Source organism: Danio rerio, chromosome 13 (genome assembly GCF_049306965.1).
Source record: "Danio rerio strain Tuebingen ecotype United States chromosome 13, GRCz12tu, whole genome shotgun sequence".
NCBI classification, from domain to species: Eukaryota; Metazoa; Chordata; class Actinopteri; order Cypriniformes; family Danionidae; genus Danio; species Danio rerio.
The window spans coordinates 33,034,252-33,056,500 of NC_133188.1; the positions used below are offsets into that span (position 1 = coordinate 33,034,252).

Sequence of the window (22,249 nt, forward strand, 5' to 3'; positions counted from 1 at the left end):
ATAAGATGAACTAGGCAGGTTAGAGTAATTAGGCAAGTTATTGTATAACGATGGTTTGGTCTATAGTTTATCGGAAAAAAATAGCTTGAAGGGGCTAATAATTTTGTCCCAAAAATGTTTTTTTAAAAATAATAACTGCTCTTATTCTAGCCGAAATAAAACAAATAAGTCTTTCTTCAGAAGAAAAAATATTATCAGACATACTGTGAAAATGTCCTTGCTCTGTTAAACATCATTTGGGAAATATTTGAATTTTTTTTTTTTTTTTTTTTTAAATCAAAAGGGGGCTAATAATTCTGACTTCAAAAGTATATGGTATCACAATATTGAAATTACTGCTCTAAAATATATTCTTTTTAAATGTCTGAGTAAAAAACAAAAACCCCTTCCCCTTTGTACACAATCCATTTAAATTTGGGAAACATTTCAAATATTTTGGAGCAGTAAACATGTCAGGCTAAAGAATTCAAATGAATCATTAACTTCGGCTGTCTTCATTTGTTTCAAAAACAAAGATTTCTTTACAATTTAAAACAGCAAATCTGGATTTTTTTTTTCTGCAGCAGATACTGTTGTCCTAAAAAAATAAAAAATAAAAATAAAGTCAATAAATAAATCTTCCTAATACCTTAGAAACGGTATAGCAGAAAATTTTGAAGATTTTAAAACCTTGAATTTTTTCAAACCGCGCTATAACTTGAACATGGTTATAGTAAATAAATTGAAACAACTAAACAATTATAAATAGGATGCTGAGAAAAAATGTATTGATTAGTACAATTCTACAGCAACAAAACAAAAAAATAAATAAATAAATAAACAAATAAATAAATAAAAAACAGAAAAAAAAACACTGTACAATCTGGATAAATACATGTACAGTACATCCACTCCTATAATAACCAATACGCTGAATTCCCTCCAAACAGCACACAATAAGATTGGCTTTCCCTTTCAAAGCCCCCAAGAGCTACGCATCCTTCCTTTCAGTCCTTTCTCCCTCTTCTTCTTTTTTTGTTGTTTTTCCTCTGTTGTTTTCTGTTGGCTAAGGGCCCTCTCTGTCAGTGTTGGGTGGGGGTGTTGGGCCGCCACGCGCTCAAGCCCCCCCCAAGCCCAGAGAGCAGCACGTCCCCCAGGCCACAGGCTTGCCTCCAGGGGCTCCGAGAGAGAGAAAAAAGTGAAACCAATAGTTTATCCTCTAGCAGCAGGGCCCACAGCACGCTCCAAGGGGGGGCATTGTAGCACATTACCAAGACAATGCTGCCATATGGGGAACAGAAGGAACTCCAACTTGCAGCCCACCAAAAGCAAGGCAAACAACCCAGCCTGATATGCAGAGAGTGGTCATTTTGGGTTAGCCGTTTTTAACATAACAACAGAATGAAACAGAGGAGTCATTTTGTTGCCATTAAGACTTATTATGTGGTGGGGGGGTGTCACAAATTCATAGGCCTCAACCGTATAACTGGGGAATAGGTTAGGGGCCCGGACTGTGTGTAAATGACAATAGAGCTTTGGTTACTTCGGGCTTTAAATCCTATCTTAAATCCTATCTGGAGAAGACACTTCTCGGCTTTTCATCTTTGCCGAAAATGAGCTTAAAAGGTACAAAGAGGAGGAAATGAATACATGTGATATTGGCTGATTTAATGGGACACTTTTACAGTTAAGTATCACCTGTCTAGTCCAGTGATGAAGGGGACGAGAAGGGAAAAAATTATGGTGCTAATGCTAGAACTCAGAAAAAAAAAGAAAAAAGAAAAAAATACTGAAAACAAGGGTCAAAATTAGTTAAGTTTATTATATATATATATTATATATATATATATATATATATATATATATATATATATATATATATATATATATATATATATATATATATATATATATATAAATATATATATATATATATATATAGATGAGTGATACACATGCTCTCATTAGCATGTAGAGCTGAGGAAAGGTAAATACAGAACTACAAGAACGAATAAACATTTAAGGATGGTGGGGGGTTGTTTTGGGGGAAGTCAACTTTCAATTTAGCATTTTCTTTTTCCCTCAACATTTGTGTAGTTTATTTAATTATTTACCTGTCCTCACTATTAATTATTTAATTATTTATTTATGCAGGAATTTTTATATACATTTATTTCTTTATTTTATTTGCATATTCATTTTTTACTAAAGCAGTAAAAAATAAATATGCAAATATTTATGCAGAAATTTGAGGATTTTTTTTTTTTTGCATATTTATTTATTAGTTTATTGTTTTTGCAGGTTTCATCCTCTATATATTAGTATTGATATACTAGAACACCCCTTTTGAAAACGTTTTTTTTTTTTTTTTCGTTTCTCAGAATAGAGACAGTATGTTTTGGTGAATTTAAACAAAACAGTTTTATTAAACAGTTATATTCATTAACGGAAGAAGTCCCCTGACATCTTTATGAATAGAAAGCATTTTTTTTAAAGCAAAAAAATTTAATAAATAATAAAAAAAATACAAACTGCAAATTGTCAACTAAATTTTAAATATTTAAATTTTTTTCCCGTCATTTATATTTAAACTTTTGCACCGTTATATAGCTTTGTACTGACTAATGTAAAGCAAATACACAATTATCATATTTCATAGCATCCTATAGAAAATTGTGATTTAAAAGAGAGATCTGTAAGAGGTTACTTATATATTCTGGGCACTGTATATACCAACAAATAAAGCAGAGCATCTTTTTTTCAGCAACTGCAATTGAAAGATAAATAAATCTACAAAACAATGCACCAAAATAATCATACTTCTAATAATCAGCTTATTCAACAGCGCAAAGCATTCGGTAAAATGAAAATACATGTTTATTTTATTATAATTATAAATTCAAAATTGAATGTGTAACATTGTAAGTGTTTTTATGCACAAGTTAACGCTTAATAAAAAAAAAAAAAGTTTATTCATTATACCATTACAGCTGGGCAGGGGGTTAAAAGGGAGTTCAGTCATTAGTTTCCAAGCTGTCAATAATTATTGGTCCATCTGTAAGCCAAAAAAAGAACTCTTCTCATAATCTCCCTCATGATGGTCTGAACACACTATAGACTCCAGGAAAAGAACAGCAGAGCATATTGATCCCCAAGACAAATGCTTTTTAGAATGTTTACAGTCTAATTTGTTTTAATGATTTCCTTCCCTCCTAAGGATCATCAAGGGTCCAGGGGGCCACACAGAAGAATAAGTAAATAAAAGCGATAAGCAAGCCATGACTTCTGTATTATGAATTTATTTTCAAGAATGTTTAAATAATGACATTCAAGTCATCCAAGTCAATGACATCCAAGTCTTTATGGTTTTCTTTTTTCCTTTTTCGTATTATGGAGGACTGAACTATGTACCTTAAAAAAAAATATGAACGCTGATTTTTTTAAAATAATTTTGACATCATTTTCTTTTATTACAACTCCAAGGCTTGCATTTAGAACATTGTTAATCTTTTGATTATAATGGGGAAATGTTTTATTCACAAGTGTACATTTATGGAAAAGACTTCATATATTTTATATTTTATGGCCATAAAATAAATAAATAAATAAATAAATCAATAAATAAATAAATAAAGTTAAAAATAGCTTGCAATTTATAACCTCATATAATTTTTTCTTTGGTTTTTGTTTAATTTTTTCTTTTATGTTGTATTTATTCAATATTGTTTTACTTTATTTTTTCATTAAAATGTCATTTGGAAGGTGACACGGTGACTTAGTGGCTAGCACTCTTGCCTCACAGCAAGAAGGACACTGGTTCACGTCTCGGCTGGGTCAGTTAGCATTTCTGTGTGAAGTTTGCATGTTCTCCCCGTGTTCGCGTGGGTTTCCTTCGAGTGCTCCAGTTTCCCCGACAGCCCAAGGACATGTGGTATAAATAAATTGAATAAACTAAATTTGCCGTAGTGTATGTGTAAATGTGAGAGTGTATTGGTGTTTCCTAGTAATGGGTTGCAGCTGGAAGGTCATCCGGTGAGTAAAACATATGCTGGTTAAGTTGGCGGTTCATTCTGCTGTGGCGACCCCAGATGAATAAAGGGACTAAGCCAAAACAAAAAAAAATAATAATGAATAAACCACTCTAAAGCTTGCATACATTACACTGTTAACATTTTTATTATAATATAAGCAAGTTTTTCAGTCACAAGGATAAATTTTTGGAAAAAAAAACTCCACACTGGATATTTTTCTAATTGACTTTAATTCATATATTTTATATTTAATGGGGATAAAAATAAATAAATAGATAAATAAATAAAATTGATTTGAATTCTAAAATTGTATCTTTATTGAGCAAAAAAAACAAATAATATTTTAAAGTCAAAAAATAGCTTACAATGTGTACATCCTTACATTTTCCCAGTTTATTTATTTATTATATTTATTTATTTTATTTACTTTTTTATTTATTACCAAATTTTTCTTTAAATTTCAAATTGCATAATGTAACACCTTTTTGTATTTTTCTAGTGTTTAAAGTCTGTTTTGTTTAATTAATTTTTTTTACAGTATTTTTTTTCTTTAAAATGCAATTGGCATAATGTAAATCTGTATTTTTTCAAGTGTTTATTAAGATTCTTAGTATTCGAAATATCTTATATTGTTTTAGAAATCAATAAGACGTAAAAACAAACAAAAAATTATATGGATATCAATGATTAGTAGTTTCCAACATTCATCAAAATATCTTTTTGTTCAAAAGATGAAAGACACTCAAACATGTTTGTAACAAGTGAAGCCAGCATAAATGATGAACTTCCATTTTTAGGTGAACTATTTCTTTCATGCCTTTTATTTCCATTCACAATTCAATACAAAAAAAGAAGTGTATTGAAGATTTGTGTTTCCTTTCAGACTTGCGTGAATTCGATCTCTTGATCCATCTGAAAATCCTCTTGAGCTGTTTAACATTCCTCCTTCTAATGCACAAACATCTTCAGTTGACAAACAGCCGAGGAACAGCCTGAGTCCATGTTCTTTTTTTACTAGCGATTCTTACTTTTTATCATTGAAAGCAATGAGCCAATCTGCAATTTCAGCCAGCCTGAGCACTAGGAGTGTATTCAGAACCTGGTCACACAGCCAATCTCCTGCTAAGGAGCAGCGATAATGTAATAATGCCTCACTGATGTGCGGCCAGTAATGGAGCTGAACACCTCGCATTCATCTAACACTACCTGATCATTACTTGAACAGAATAATACATTACCCCTGCAAATAACTCAAGAGTCTGCAACTCCATCTCCTAAATGCGCACTTCTTTATTGTGAGGTGAAGGGAAATCTTCGGTGAGTGTCTGCAATCACCGTAGAAGACGCAGACTGAAAGAGATGGCAAGCGTTTGGTATTTGCTGCTCAAAGTATAATATCTCTTTTAATCCATGTCTACATGTGCACGGCACAAAGGGTATTTTATTCTAAATAAACTGACTGTATTTACATTTAGCATGAAAATTACAAAAGGACAAAAATTTATCTGCAATAAGAAGACGAAAGAGCCTTAATATTATTATTATTATTATTACTGTTATTATAAAAGAAAATTCACTGTATTTAGAATAAATTACATGCTGGGTACAGAGCTAAATAAAGCTAGAATATCTAAAAATATATGTTTACCAACTACTAACAAATAGGGCTATGCGATTTGGGGAAAATATCTAATTGCAAATGTTTTAAACACATATTGGGATTTCGATTTGATTTGAGATTTAATTGTGTAGTCAAGCTTCAGTTGAAGATCCTGTATCGTAGCTTCAATGTGTGTTAGTTGAAAAAAAGGAACTGAAAACATAGTAACTTACTCCAACATTTATTCAAATTTGCTTATAAACATTCAGAAATTAGTACAGTAGTGAGTTAAGGTGTTAGTTATCTCCTATGTATTTTCATATGGTGTAACAGCTGCAAACAACTCTAAAATTGTACTTTGCTGTTGCTTGCTACTAGATTGAGTGTCACTAGCCATACTTTTAGTTGACTTTTTAGCAAGACGCTCCATAGCCAACTCTAATGCTTTTTCAGGTGCTAGTTGTTTTATTTCTTTGTGCTGTGGCAACAATTCTGAGACAGCTCTTACAAATGACCTGTTTTTATTCAGTGTCTGTGATCTTGAAAGCAAAATAATCCCATATTACTGCGGTTTTTCTTTAATATTAATTTGTCTTTTAATGCTTCTGAAGCGGTTGACGCAATCATCCCACTTGCATGACATCCTGTTACTTTGTTTTATTGTGGGCTTTCAGAATAGGTCACGCAATTCTGATTGGGCAGAACGAAAGTGTGCTCACTCAATTGGATAGTAAGACTGTCACACACAGATGGAAGTCACTAATTTACTCTGGGTGGGGTAAATTATACAATACATATATACATATATATATATATATATATAATTTTTTTTTTATTATTTCATACAGCAGCCTCTTTCGATTAGCTAATTGCAACGTTTCAAATTGCGATTGCGATTCGATTAATCGCACAGCCCTACTGATAAATGCAGAAAAAAACATTTAATTTTTATCTTTAATTTAAAAAAGAAATGAAGAATAAAAGAAAAAAAGGATTAATACCAACCACCACAACCCAGTCTTTTCTTCTTATTATGGTCTTTTCTTAACATTTTTATTATTATCATAATAAAACATTCTTTATTTATTATCGTTTATTATCACACTTAGAAACTGATAAAAAAAATGTGAACAAATTAATAAAAATTGTCACCAACACAATTTCTAAATGTACACTGCACAAAGAGCCTTTTCTTACTATTGTAATAATAATAATAATAATAATAATAATAATAATAATAATAAGAGCTTGACATTATCACCTGCCAAATGCAGGTAGATTTCAGCTGTTGCAGGTTAGACAGCCTCTCTTACTAACACTTTTGGCTGGTTGAATTAAAAACATTTTTTTTTTATTGTAGTTCTTAAAAGCAGGGTTCGACAATAAGGATGGCCCAATATGCATATATGCAATGTGCAATAAAGAAGCAGTACTAGTGACAAACAGTGTACACGCGAGCAAAAGAAAGCAGGTGAACACCAAATGAGAGGATGATCAATCGAGCGCAGATGTGATGTGATGTGAAAAAATGTTTTTTTGCAACCAACAGCAGTTGGCACTTACGCTTTAACCATTCTATGAACAGATTATTATTAGCCTAACCATGTGCACGCAATCATATGTTCTTTATCACACAATGTGCCTGTTTTTAACCTGCTTTCTTTTGCTTAGTAATATATATATATATATATATATATATATATATATATATATATATATATATATATATATATGAAATTTTTTTATGTTAAAAGTTTTTTTTGTTTTTTTTTTTAAGAAAAAAATTTTTTTTAATAAAAAGTGCATGGTTTACAGCTATATTTTGCTTGTTTTTGCATAATTATAAAAATATATATATATATATATATATATATATATATATATATATATATATATATATATATGAAATTTTTTTATGTTAAAAGTTTTTTTTGTTTTTTTTTAAGAAAAAAATTTTTTTAATAAAAAGTGCATGGTATACAGCTATATTTTGCTTGTTTTTGCATAATTATTTAAAATAAATAAATAAATAAAAAAAAAAAATATATATATATATATATATATATATATATATATATATATATATATATATATATATATATATATATATATGAAATTTTTTTATGTTAAAAGTTTTTTTTGTTTTTTTTTTTAAGAAAAAAAATTTTTTAATAAAAAGTGCATGGTATACAGCTATATTTTGCTTGTTTTTGCATAATTATTTAAAAAAAAAAAAAAATATATATATATATATATATATATATATATATATATATATATATTTGGTATGGTCAGAGAAAATGTGATAAAATTTAAGAAAATAAATCTTTCGTGTTGAGCTCTGAAAAGAGAATTAAAACTAATTGCAATGCAACACTATGAAACCACAACCCATTTGCTCAATGTTAAAGTTTATGCATGTAATTTATATTTTCCTATCAACAAAATTGTGGCTAGTGAAAATGGCGAGTGGCAAGCAATGTTGGAAAACTCCTAGCCACAGTGGCTGGTAATCAAAAAAGTTAATGTCAGGCCCTGATAAAAATTATAATAATAGTAGTAATAATAATGATAATAATAATAATAATAATAATAATAATAATAATAATAATGCTGATAATAATAATCTGTATTTAGAATAAACTATGTGATTAATAATTAGTAAAAAAATATATATAAAAATGTGCATGAAAATAAAATATAAATATACTGTAATTGAAATAATCGTTATAATTGATTAGTAAAAAAAGTATGAAACAATATGCAGAATAGAATAGAATAGAATAGAATAGAATAGAATAGAATAGAATAGAATAGAATAGAATAGAATAGATGCTTTTAAACAAAAAAGGGCAATTCCAGACAGGTCACAAGAACCGAAGAAAAAAAAAAAAAAAAAACACAACCTGGATTAGCCATTAACTTCATTTCCCAGTGACAGGCAACCTAACCTGAACGCAAAGACAAGCTATACACAACACAAGACATCAGCTGATGAAACTAAAAAACAGAGAGGGTTTATTTAGTCTCTCTATTGCTCTGCATTTAACCCACATCATACGATATCGCAAAGTGCAAACAGTTTTTAATAACCAGAGGGTGTCAGGCTGCATCAGGAGGGCAGTCGACTGCTGCAGCATAACCAAATGTTACTGAAGAAAACAGCATGTCACAGTGCCGTTTGACATGGTGAAATGAGATTAGATGGAATTCATTTCTAAGTGGAGAAAATTACAGGCCTGCTCGTGCTCTCTGGCCCACCCCCATCGGCCCACAACAGACGCAGTCAGGCATGAAAGCTGACATGCTCGTGGAATGACCTGACCGCTACTGCCACGACCGGGACGCCAGGAGGAAACTCTATTGTTTTAAGCTCTGGGAGACACGGCGTGAACGCTTGGTTCCGGTGTAAATGGGATGAAACACAAGTGCTATATTATTAACTGAAATGTTGCTTTAATAATTTCAAATGGTATTTTAAACAGCACTTTCAGCATTTAAAAACTAAAGAAACTGAATACAACAAAAAGAAAGTAATTGTGTCTTTCTACTTTAAAATGTGTTACTGGTCATTTGTTTGTAGAATGTACTAGCATATAAATATTCAAAATAAATGTTATTTAAATAAACAGATGCTAATATTGAGAGCCTCTCTATCTATCTATCTATCTATCTATCTATCTATCTATCTATCTATCTATCTATCTATCTATCTATCTATACTGCAAATATATATCTATCTATAATATGTCTATAATACAGCTATCTAACTATATTGTGTAAAGTTAAGCCAAAATAAAATGAGTAGACTGATTTGTAACACTTTGCAAAAATGGCTAGCTTGGGTTGGCATATGTCACTGTGTTTATTAATTAATATTTATTAAGATTAGTTATAGTTAATAAACATATTGCTATTCATTGTTTACGTTTATGTAAGTTAGCTTGGCTCCATTAAATTATAATTGCTACCTAATTACATTACATTCAAATTTTAATGTTGAAAATTTACATAAATGTTTAAGACATTTTCAATCATTATAACTTCACTGTAAAAATTATTTTTAGCAGTTAGTCATGACAGCGTGTCTTTAGTTTAGCTAATTTTAAATATGTAGTTTTAACAAACAGCATATGTTATTTGAGCCTATCAATCTATCTATCTACTGTATCTATCTATCCATCCATCCATCTAGCTATATAAATACAGCTAACCATATTGTGTATAGTTCAGCTAAAATAAAATGTTTAGATCGATTTGTAACACTTGCAAAAATGGTTGGCATTGGTAAGCATATTTGTTACAAAGTTTATTAATTTATCTATATTGAGATTGATTATTAAACATATTGCTATTTGTTGTTTAGGTATACATTAGTTAGCTTGGTTCCATCAAATTGAAATGTTAATGTTGAACATTTACATAAATGTTTAGACATATTTTCAATCATTATAACTAACTACACACTTTACCTATTAATATTTGAATTAACTATGGTACATTATTAACTAAAAAAAAGTACATTATAAAGTGCTTTCAACTGATTTAATTAAACATCAAATAAAGCACTTAAATATGCTAACTCAAAAATTCCAACATTTGAGCTTTCATGTGCAATTGTTAATTAACTCGATTACTAAAAAAATACTTTATAAAATACATTTACTTAAAAGGATAATAAATAGATAAATTAATTAAGTGTAGTCATCAGTGTGCACTTTTATTGTGCCCTTGCCTTTTCAAACCCATTAATGACAGTTTATAACTTGTCTTTTAAGTAATTTTATAACGTATTATTTTGGGGTTTGTAAAAAATATACATATATCATATATGATTATGTATCAAACCGAATAGTAACATGATTTATATTGTTACGAAATATGCAGTTAAGTTCAGCACATTTCCTTATTTCACATTTTATGCCTATGCCCTGATATTTAAAATCTACCAAGGAGACCTTCACCTCCAAGGAATTTAAATTCATGTCTCAGTAATGCTCAAGCATTAAAATGACACCTTATGAAAGGGGCCCCCGATCTTGTCCGGACTTAGAAAAAAAGAAGTGTCGGCCTCCCACAGGCAGGGTCTGCTTGAAGGTGAGAAGGTTAGCGAGTCTTTTTGGCCACACAGATCTTGGCCTTGGAGAGGCTGCCATAATGAATGCTAATTATATAGCCATCTGTGAGGTGGGCTGTGTTATGTAGACACCTGTTCATTAAGACGACACAGAAGATTTTGGAAAAACTTTTTTCCCTTTTCGAAAGAGCTTAAGACAGAATGATGAATGTCGTGAGCTATTGTGCACTTAAAGGGATTATACAAAAAATCCACCTTAAAAACACTAACTCCTGGAGAACTGACAAAACGTCTCCTTTTGCGGAACACAACAAGTCTGACTAATGTCCTTATTGAAACAATATGTCCTAAAACAGAACTTGCGAGGACGGCAGGTGATTGATTTTTTTCTTCTTTTTTTTTTTCTTTTTTTTTTTTGCAATACCTTTACAACTTTTGGGCCTCATTGGGCTAACCACATTAGGTGGAGGAGTTGAAGAGGAAGCCAATAAAATCCTCATGGATGTTTGCACACTAGGATTGGAGTCTGTCAATTGACTGCCCCTAAGAGGTGATTTGCCATTACTGAGCCATAGGAAACAAATGAGGCCATTTCCTCTGCCAGCTTCCCATCTGAGCTGTCAATACACACTCACACACGGCAAGATGCTGAGAGGAAGCCTTTCCATCCCAGTCAGAGATGAACTGCAGTCGCTTTTCTTTGAAATCGCAACAGCAGCTTCATTATGTATCTTTTTTTATTCATCAATAGTGGCTATTTTTATAGATATCAAATAACGAGGATATTTTTTATTATTTACTAATTTCCTTCAGTGTACAAATGTTAAATTAAAATCATTACACCACAATCTTAACATGTAGTGTTTGCAAGATTGTGAATGATTAATAGTTTTAGATTTTCTTTTAAAATATGATCTAAAATGTTTTAAATCTAGACATGCGACGGTATCAATTATTCCTGTTGACATAACCCTTAAAGCTCACGATATGTTACAATCAAAATATTGATTTAAGCTTTTCCTTCGGTGCACAAATGTTAAAGAGCCCATATTATGGGTTTTTGAAAATTCCCCTCCATGTAGTGTGTAACACAGCTCTAAGTGAAGTGAAGTATCCAGCTAAGGCTTAAATCTGTAAGAATACAGTGTTTAAAACGGTTGATTCATCTATAAAAGAGTCGACTCATAGTGCTTCGAACGAGTCGCCTTGATACCGACTCATTAGGTGTTTCGCCATGACGTACGAACGAAACAAAGTTATTCACGTGCACGCGCAAACCCGGGAGATTTCAAACCTGAGGCCCCGCCCTCTGACGCAGGAACCCAGACACACACACACACCCACAAACACACGCACACCCACAAACACACGCACACAAACATGCCGGTCGATTGAAGTAACACTGCAGATGGACATTATATTGAGTCTCTACCCAAAGATGAAACATCAGCATTATAGCCAAGCAGTTGGAAACTTCTGGAAGCTACATGCTACAAAGAATACTTCATCTGAGTTTGTTAAAGGAAGGATCAGTAAAGAGTAACTGATGGACGTCAGGATGGGTTTCTTCCATTTCTCAAGTGTAAGTACGTGCGGTTAAAGTTGTTGCCTCGTTTACTCTAGCTTGCAAATGTATTTAGTTGTGATTTGTTACTTGTAACCGCGTGTACTGTATCAGGTTAACTGGATATATTATCTTATCGCGTGCAAAGTCACGTTAAAAACGCGACGCGTGCTGTTTGTTTATGGAGCTCCGTGCTAGAGTTCTGCTCCCGCGATTTATTCGGAAATTTATTCCCGCGCCGCAGAAATCTGGCGCGGGGACAGCCGCGGGAATAAATTTCCGAATAAATCGCGGGAGCGGTCGGTAACGGGTTTAATTTGGGACGGGAGCGGGCTGTCTAGCAATATCACGGATATTGCTATGCGAATTAGAAAGAGAGTCTGCGTGGTGCTTGTGTGTGTGTTAGTGCGCACGCGCGCGTATGAGAGAGAGCGAGAGAGAGAGAGAGAGAGAGAGAGAGAGAGAGAGAGAGAGAGAGAGAGCGAACGAACGAATGAACGAACGAGCTTTGTGCTGTGTGTGTGTGTTTATACTTGGCTGTCTGGACTGTATACTGGGTGATTTTTGGTTGTGTTCTCCGCTCTAGCGGGACCGGGCGCGGCGGGCAGAAAACGGAGCGGGTTCTCAGGCTAAAACCTGGCGGGTGCGGGCGGAAGCGGGAGCGTTGTCATCCGGAGGTGTGTGTGTGTTTTTGTGTGTGTGTGGTATGGCGAGTACACGACTGTCTCCTTCGTTCGGTTATCCGTGGCACTATCCACTCGCCATAGTGTGGCAGCTAAACTCCACGCCTACACTATCGAGCGTGTATGAACTGTGATTACTTTTTAAATTGCTGATTAACTATTGGCCATTTCCCTCTCTGACTGAAGGCAGTCGACCAATCACGACAGACTGTCATCGGTCCAATCAGCGCAGATTAGCTCCGCGCTAAGGAGGGGTTTGGGAACAAATGAATCACTGGACGATTCATACAGGAGTCGCTGGGATAATTAGCTAAAAATAAATGCAGATTATAAGACCATGAAAGTGTTTTTTGACCTTGCATGCATATTAGACTGTTGTTTGAGACCCTTACAACCAGGATATGACCCTATTTCATGTATAATATGGGCTCTTTAAATTAAAATCACAACACAATCTAAACATGTACTTAAAAGCTTGTAAATGTTTAATAATTTAAGTCAGATTTTCTTTTTAAAAAACTACAATGTTATAAATCGAGGTATATGGCTATGAAATATTTCAGTTGACAACACTTAAAGCTTTTATTACGATATGGTATAATCAATATATTGTAATAAGCTGCAAAAAATATATATATTTTTTTGCATTTCTTTATTGTAGATAGATGTTCAGAGTACCCAGCTGAACAGGAGACAGAGTAAACACAGTTTAAAGATTAAATTTAAGTAAAATTAAGGCTGGACAATAATTCGATAACGATAATTATGACGATATACACTTTTTCGATAAAGTAATAGTGACAGTTTGATAATGTTTATACACTATGTGTAACGCGCAGGCATTTTGCAGCCAGCACTTCCACATGCCACACGTAGTATACAGTGCCATACAGCGTCAGTAAGAAAAGTTTCAGCAGGAAAAAAATTACAATAAAGTGGTGACGCGGTGGCACAGTAGGTAATGCTGTCGCCTCTCAGCAAGAAGGTCGCTGGTTCGAGCCTCGGTTGGGTTAGTTGACATTTCTGTGTGGAGTTTGCATGTTCTCCTCATATTCCCGTGGGTTTCTATCGGGTGCTTCAGTTTCCCCCCTATTCCAAAGACATGCGGTACAGGTGAATTGGGTAGGCTAAATGGTCCATAGTGTATGAGTGTGAATGAGTGTGTATGGATGTTTCCCACAGATGGGTTGCAGCTGGAAGGGCATCCGCTGCCTAAAACATGTGCTGGATAAGTTGGCAGTTCATTCTGCTGTGCCGACCCCGGATTAATAAAGGGACTAAGCCGAAAAAAAAATGAATGAATGAATAATAATATGGTCACAGTCACAGACAATGTTGACAAGAAACGTCACTAAACAGTCTGGAGCTTCATAGTTTTTTGCAATCCAACATAAAACAGAGCAACATGCACTGCAAACTGTACAGATGACTCGTGCCATCAAAAACAGGAAACACCACAAACCTGTTTCATCATTTAAAACAATGCCATTCTTTTAAAGAGGCTAAAAAATTAAAAACCCAAACAAGTGTTGGTAAATGGGGACTATGCCTGTCGCAATAATCAATGTATCGACTTATCGCACAACACATGGACATGACCTCAATCATTTTTGATGATGCAATATATATCGCCCATACATAAAAAAACAATTCTAGCATATTTACTATACAGTAAATTACTTTGGTATATTTTCATGTGTGTGCGACAACTAAAAATAGATCTGGTAAATATAGCAAATATCTCTATATTTATTTATTTATTAAGGATATGCGTTTTCACATTCTGATTTCAGTGCCTGGTTATTCAATTGTTAAAATAACTATAATTAAATGATATATCCTTAAGAATAAGATATGATGTGTTCTTTGGAAGAGTGTACTTGCATTGTGATGATATTATGTTGTCATTCTGGCATTATATAATGAGTGGCATACAACGGTCTTGAAATGACAATATATTTGGTGCAATATATCATACAACAAAAAATAGATATCGTGGCAGGCCTAACTGGGACCATCTACAAGCATCAGCGCAACTACCCAACAGAGCCTCATGTCATCATTTTCATAAGTTGTGTACATTTAAAATCAATAGTGAGAAGCAGTTGCATTTGTTACTAAAGTTATGTTAATGATAGTTTAAGAAATACAACACAAAAATACAATAGTTTAGTTAAACTAATGTTAACAGATGGTGCCTTATAATTGGTCTATAAAGAATCAGAACATATTTAAAAATCAATATCTCTAACGTGTTGTAGGCAGAATTACTGTGAACATTTTTATGGTTTAAAATAAGTTGCCTGTTAAGTCTTCAAATACAACCGTGAATACAGCAATAGAACTATTCCTATTATAAGTATAAAAAATAAATAATTATGTATGGAATTAAGCATTTTTTTTATATAATATAAATTCATTATTATTTTATTGAATATCATCACGTCTACAAAACATGATGCTAATTTTATAAAATGTGAGTTCCCTCTCATGCTCTTATTCCTAGAGCCTAGCATATCCCTCACTTATCGGAATAAGGTAAGCAGTATTAAGCTGTTAAATCTCTAAATCAGAAGGATATGCACAGCTAAAGCGATAACATCATCTTTAAAAATAAAGTGCTACAAATCTTGTTCGTATCAGCGTTAAAAACATCTCAGCTCCGACTGGATAGAATGTGTTAAACTAAATGAACTGCGGGCATGAAAAATAAGCATTTAGCTTTAAATCCAGTTGATTTTGAGATGCGCTTATCTGTCTTAATGCCTTCGTCTCCGATTTAAGAGGCTGAAGACGCCTAAATGTCACATAATTCAAGATGTTAGCTTATGACTGCTCAGTTTCAAATTACCCCAGCGTGTGATTCAAAACAGAAAACATGTTAAAGCAGCCCAATTACGGCACTGATTTATTGATTTTGCAGAGTGAGATGAGGCTAAGTTGATGACAGGCTCTTTGACATATCAGTGCTGCACTTCAAATTAAGTACTAGAGGACTATTTTTCACAGCGATCACGTGTGACGATTGCCACTAAGGCTATATTTATATTTTTACAGGGTTTAGAAAACAGCAGATTGACTTAACTCTGACAAAATAACTGCCTCATGAAATATATCACCCGACCTGGTTACTCTGATACGCTGAATTAAACTGTACCAGCATGCAAATATTTGACCTTTACAAAAATAACAACGCAGAGAAAGCGACAAATGTAACTGGGGGGAAAAATGGTGAAATCATTCTGTCATACAATCCCACAGCAGATTACAAAAATAGGCCAAAATGTTATAACGTCTGCCATCGCATGCAAAAAAAAAAAAAAAAAGCCTCCGATTCTAACAAATGCTCAGGTGAATTGAGTCCTCGGGCTCCAATCTGCCTTTTCCAGATCTCAAAGACAAATTGAAGGGGCCATCTCTCTCATTAAAAAGTCTAAATAATCGCCATATGCATTGCTATTATTAGAGAGCCAACAGAACACTTCCCATTTTCAAAGTTAAATTACCAAGTATAACCTTAATTGGTGAGAAGCGTTGTTTAGCGGATGGCATCGAGAGGACACAGAGAAGATAATTCAACAGATGGCTTAGTCTTATGACTTGTGTTAACACCTTCCACGTATAATGAAGTGATAATTGCTTTTCTAATATATAATGGGACTAGCAGAATACCAGCAGTAATGCAAACAGATTAACGCACTGAAGACAGATAAACACACATGGTATTCAATGTCACTGTTAAGTAGCATGAAAAACAAAACAAGGTAGGGGACACAAAGAGCGGTCACACTGAGAAGCACATAAACAATAAGGCTGAAGTTTCTATTCACTTCCAGTGGTATTCTGGCCTCAAACGCTTGGGAGATTAGACCGAGCACAAGATGACATGAGAAGGGAGGACAAAAAAAAAAAAAAAGAGCAAGGGGACTTCTTTATGCTTGTCTGCTAGCATCTCAAAGGATCTGGGAAGTCATGTTGGACCTCCCCGAGATCATTCAGATCTAAACGCCAGCTAAAGGTGGATGGTGCATTAAGGTTGGTTCAAAGTTCAACAATTTCTGTGTTAAAAGTTTTACTGTCAGAGTCTCCCTCAATAACTAACGTGAGATTTATACTGTGTGTTATTTATAGTTATGATTTACATTCCTGTGATTTTTTGGTATACAAAAAAAGAAAAACATTTGTTGGTGAGTGTGAAATTTCAATTGGAACTGATGTAAACATCTTCAAATTCAGTTAAATACATTGTGGGCACCTTAAAAACATCATTGCTACACCTCCGTGAAGTTGGCACCCCATAAAAACAAATAATCCCCAAAACTATGCCATTCGTTTGTGCTACGTTTGTGCTGATTTGTGCCGCAAAAACGAACGTTTGTGCTGGTTTGGGGTCTGAGATATTAAGCATTATTTTTTTAACCGTGTGACGTCACTCTCCACCCCATGTTGCGCAATTGACTACAAAACAGCACAGGTCGTTTGTGCTCGGTTTGTGCTGGTTTGTGCCGTTAAAACGAACACGGTATCTGTTTTCCTCTTTTAGATATAAGCAAAATATTTCGGGAGCCGTGACGTCACTCTCCACCCCATTTCCTCCAAATCGCACAATACTGGTATCATTCGTTTGTGCTGGGTTTGTGCTGGTTTGTGCCGTTAATATAAACACTTTATCTATTTTCGTTGTTTAGATATAATCAAAATATTTCGGGAGCCGTGACGTCATTCTCCACCCCATGTTGTCTAAATCACACCAAACTGGTCTCATTCGTTTGTGCTCGGTTTGTGCTGGTTTGTGCCGTTAAAATAAACACTTTATCTATTTTTATTGTTTAGATATTGCCTTATCAAAACATTTCGGGAGCCGTGACGTCACTCTCCACTAAAGGTTGTCTAAATTGCACAAAGCAGGTGTCATATGTTAGTGCTGGATTTGTGCTGGTTTGTGCCGTTAAAATAAACGCTTTATCTATGTTTATTGATTAGATATTGCCTAATCAAAACATTTTGGGAGCCGCGACGTCACTCAGCGCCCCATTATTTCCTCTAAATTGCACAAAACAGGTGTCATATGTTAGTGCTGGATTTGTGCTGGTTTGTGCCATAACAATTAACACTTTATCTATGTTTATTGATTAAATATTGCCTAATTAAAACATTTCGGGAGCCGCGACGTTACTCAGCGCCCCATATTTCCTCTAAAATGCACAAAACAGGTGACATTCTTTAGTGCTGGATTTGTGCTGGTTTATGCCATTAAAATAAACACTTTATCTGTTTGTATTGTTTAGATATTGCCTAATCAAAACACTTTGGGAGCCGCGACGTCACTCTCCACTAAAGGTTGTCTAAATTGCACAAAGCAGGTGTCATATGTTAGTGCTGGATTTGTGCTGGTTTGTGCCGTTAAAATAAACGCTTTATCTATGTTTATTGATTAGATATTGCCTAATCAAAACATTTTGGGAGCCGCGACGTCACTCAGCGCCCCATTATTTCCTCTAAATTGCACAAAACAGGTGTCATATGTTAGTGCTGGATTTGTGCTGGTTTGTGCCATAACAATTAACACTTTATCTATGTTTATTGATTAAATATTGCCTAATTAAAACATTTCGGGAGCCGCGACGTTACTCAGCGCCCCATATTTCCTCTAAAATGCACAAAACAGGTGACATTCTTTAGTGCTGGATTTGTGCTGGTTTATGCCATTAAAATAAACACTTTATCTGTTTGTATTGTTTAGATATTGCCTAATCAAAACACTTTAGGAGCCGCGACGTAACTCTATATTGCACAAAACAGGTGTCATTCAATTGTGCTGGTTTTGCCATTTATAAACACTTTATCTGTTTTCCTTGTTTGGATTTAACCAAAATATTTGGTTAGATTTGTGCTGGTTTGTGCCATGAAAATGAACAACAGATATTTATATTTGTGTACAAATATGTTACTTTCGTTTTTGCTCGTTTGTGCTGCAAAAATATTATTTGTATAAAAATTATATCAGATCATTAAGAGGTCTCTCCACCCCAGTTGCTACATATTTACTAAAATAGTCTCATTTGTGTTATGACATATTAAAAAATTGCCAATATATGACAGAAGATTGGGATATATGACAGAAGATTGTGATACAACATGAGGCATATTAAATTCATAGGCCTACTTTCCACTGACTGAAAATCATCCACCCGCACAGTTGGCCTCAAACTAAAATATTATTCGTATATTTTTCTTGGAAAAAATATCTTTTTGAAACAACTTTCGTATATAGTTTGTCTCTTTAAAAGGCGCTTTTCCAATCGTTCGGACCCTTTTTTATGCTGAGCTGTTTTTTTATGAATGTGGCTCACATTCCGTGCCAAACCAGGTAAGACAGCAAATCAATTTTATTTGGAGGGAAAATTACCTAAATTTAACGTGATGAATGAAAATGATTGGAGGGGAAATAAATTTATCAAAAATTTCATACATTAAGGAAAAATAAACAATGATAATAAAACAATAATAGTGCATTTGTATTATAGTGGCAGAAATATATTTTTTGAGAGGCCTTGGGCAAAATAAGCGTGCACTTTCACTAAAAAATATAGCACTTAAATTATTTCATTTTTAACAATCAATAAATTACACAGAGGTTTTATATCAAAAGTTGATAAAAATATAAAATATACATTTTGTTGGTAAAATAAGCATTTAAACAATGGCTGTTATTTATTTTAGTATTCAAACATTAAGTACCGATTTTTTCAAGTGAAATAAGAATGAAAATGAAACAACAGCATATCAGGATGTAAAGCATATTCATATTAAAGCAATTCCTGGTTGAGATTTTAGAAAATATAGCTACCCAGTATATATTAAAGATCACAGAGAAATTACATGTCCCCAAAAATGTCCAGTTTATATTTAACTGAATTGTATAAATATTCAAAATTGCTCATTTTATTTTTATTAAATTTTTGTTTAATATTTGTTATTTTTTTATTAGCAAAAACAATATCAACATTTAAGAATCTATATTCATTCATTCATTCATTCATTCATTTATTCGACTTGTTTATTGGTGCATATATAGGCTATAATTTAAATTATACAACAGTACCTTGGACAGCTACAGTGCCACTAAAGCTTTCAAACAAAAGTCCAAAAAACTAAAGTTTTAAAGTTTAAATTAATTTTCTCCGGTGACGGCCGACATCACAACACGCCGTATAACCGTCCTTCAGGTGGTAGCCTATAGCCGGCATTAAATTACAAAACAAGCTGTCTGGGCCTTGAATTAAAAAACTTTAGTTATTTCCTCATTGTTTAAAGAGTCTACAAGTTATTAAATATAAAATAAATATAATAATATTAATAATAATGACAATAATAAGAAGACTAAGGATAACTAAAATATAACAAAATATTACATGTTTATCTTTTATTAAACCGAATCAAAATGGTCAAAATAACATCCTACAGCCCGTGATAAAAAAGCACAGTGTTTACCAATTAAGTGAATGTAAATATTTTATATGATTGTTGTTATTGTTATTATTATTATTAATTGTAATTAATTAATCAATTATTTATTGTTATTTTATTGCCATTTGGACATTGTTCTTTTACTGTATGACAAACAACACAATCACGAAAACCAAAACTTATCTGTAGAAAACGCATAGCTATGTGTTTGCGTGTGTTATAATCTATTTTTCCCCATAAAATAAATAAATACTGACTAAATAAGTTAACTAAAGCTGCTTTACTTAAAAGTGGTAGGCCTACCTACCACAACAGAAAAGTTGAGGGTGCTAGTTTAAATACGAAAGCAGCCTAATATGGACGACCAGATGATAAGAGTATTTAAGAGAAAATCGCAGCATGGTTAAACAGGTAAAAAAATGTATATTAATACATTTTTATAAAATTAATAAATAAAACTAATAAAAATTCTATATATATTTTTTAAACATTTTTCCTCTATCGTTAAGCATGCTGGCTACTCATATGAGACTAAAACGAAGTAGATAAGTAAAGCAGGGTTGTAGCCAATTATCTTTATATTGGCCAAGCCCTTTTACTTGGATTAAATCTGTCAAAATGATGTTCGCATCCTTCATGCTTTTTCTAATAATAAAAAGATCTCAGAATAACCTTGGCCTAGGCTATCTAAAAAAAAATAAAGCATCTTAAACAAAATTTCTATCAGCCCAAACAAATTTAAATATTTTAAAATATGCGGGTAGCTGATATCATTATCTTTCATTCAATATTTTAATAAAAGAAGCAACACTAACGAAACTTTCAGGTACAATCCAGCACAAATGAAACGCACATAACGAGACTATTTTAGTAAATATGTAGCAACTGGGGTGGAGAGACCTCTTAATGATCTGATATAATTTTTTTACAAATAATATTTTTGCAGCACAAACGAGCAAAAACGAAAGTAACATATTTGTACACAAATATAAATATCTGTTGTTCATTTCCATGGCACAAACCAGCACAAATCTAACCAAATATTTTGGTTAAATCCAAACAAGGAAAACAGATAAAGTGTTTATAAATGGCAAAACCAGCACAATTGAATGACACCTGTTTTGTGCAATATAGAGTTACGTCGCGGCTCCCAAAGTGTTTTGATTAGGCAATATCTAAACAATACAAACAGATAAAGTGTTTATTTTAATGGCATAAACCAGCACAAATCCAGCACTAAAGAATGTCACCTGTTTTGTGCATTTTAGAGGAAATATGGGGCGCTGAGTAACGTCGCGGCTCCCGAAATGTTTTAATTAGGCAATATTTAATCAATAAACATAGATAAAGTGTTAATTGTTATGGCACAAACCAGCACAAATCCAGCACTAACATATGACACCTGTTTTGTGCAATTTAGAGGAAATAATGGGGCGCTGAGTGACGTCGCGGCTCCCAAAATGTTTTGATTAGGCAATATCTAATCAATAAACATAGATAAAGCGTTTATTTTAACGGCACAAACCAGCACAAATCCAGCACTAACATATGACACCTGCTTTGTGCAATTTAGACAACCTGGGGTGGAGAGTGACGTCACGGCTCCCGAAATGTTTTGATAAGGCAATATCTAAACAATAAAAATAGATAAAGTGTTTATTTTAACGGCACAAACCAGCACAAACCGAGCACAAACGAATGAGACCAGTTTGGTGTGATTTAGACAACATGGGGTGGAGAATGACGTCACGGCTCCCGAAATATTTTGATTATATCTAAACAACGAAAATAGATAAAGTGTTTATTTTAACGGCACAAACCAGCACAAACCCAGCACAAACGAAT

General features: G+C 33.2%; 1 protein-coding gene across 7 annotated transcripts in view; it reads right to left on the reverse strand.

The window, feature by feature from the left end:
• The window catches only part of cdhr1a (cadherin-related family member 1a), a 221,539-nt gene that overhangs the window by 164,711 nt on the left and 34,579 nt on the right, over window positions 1-22,249 (reverse strand). The gene's annotated exons all lie outside the window — the stretch shown is intronic.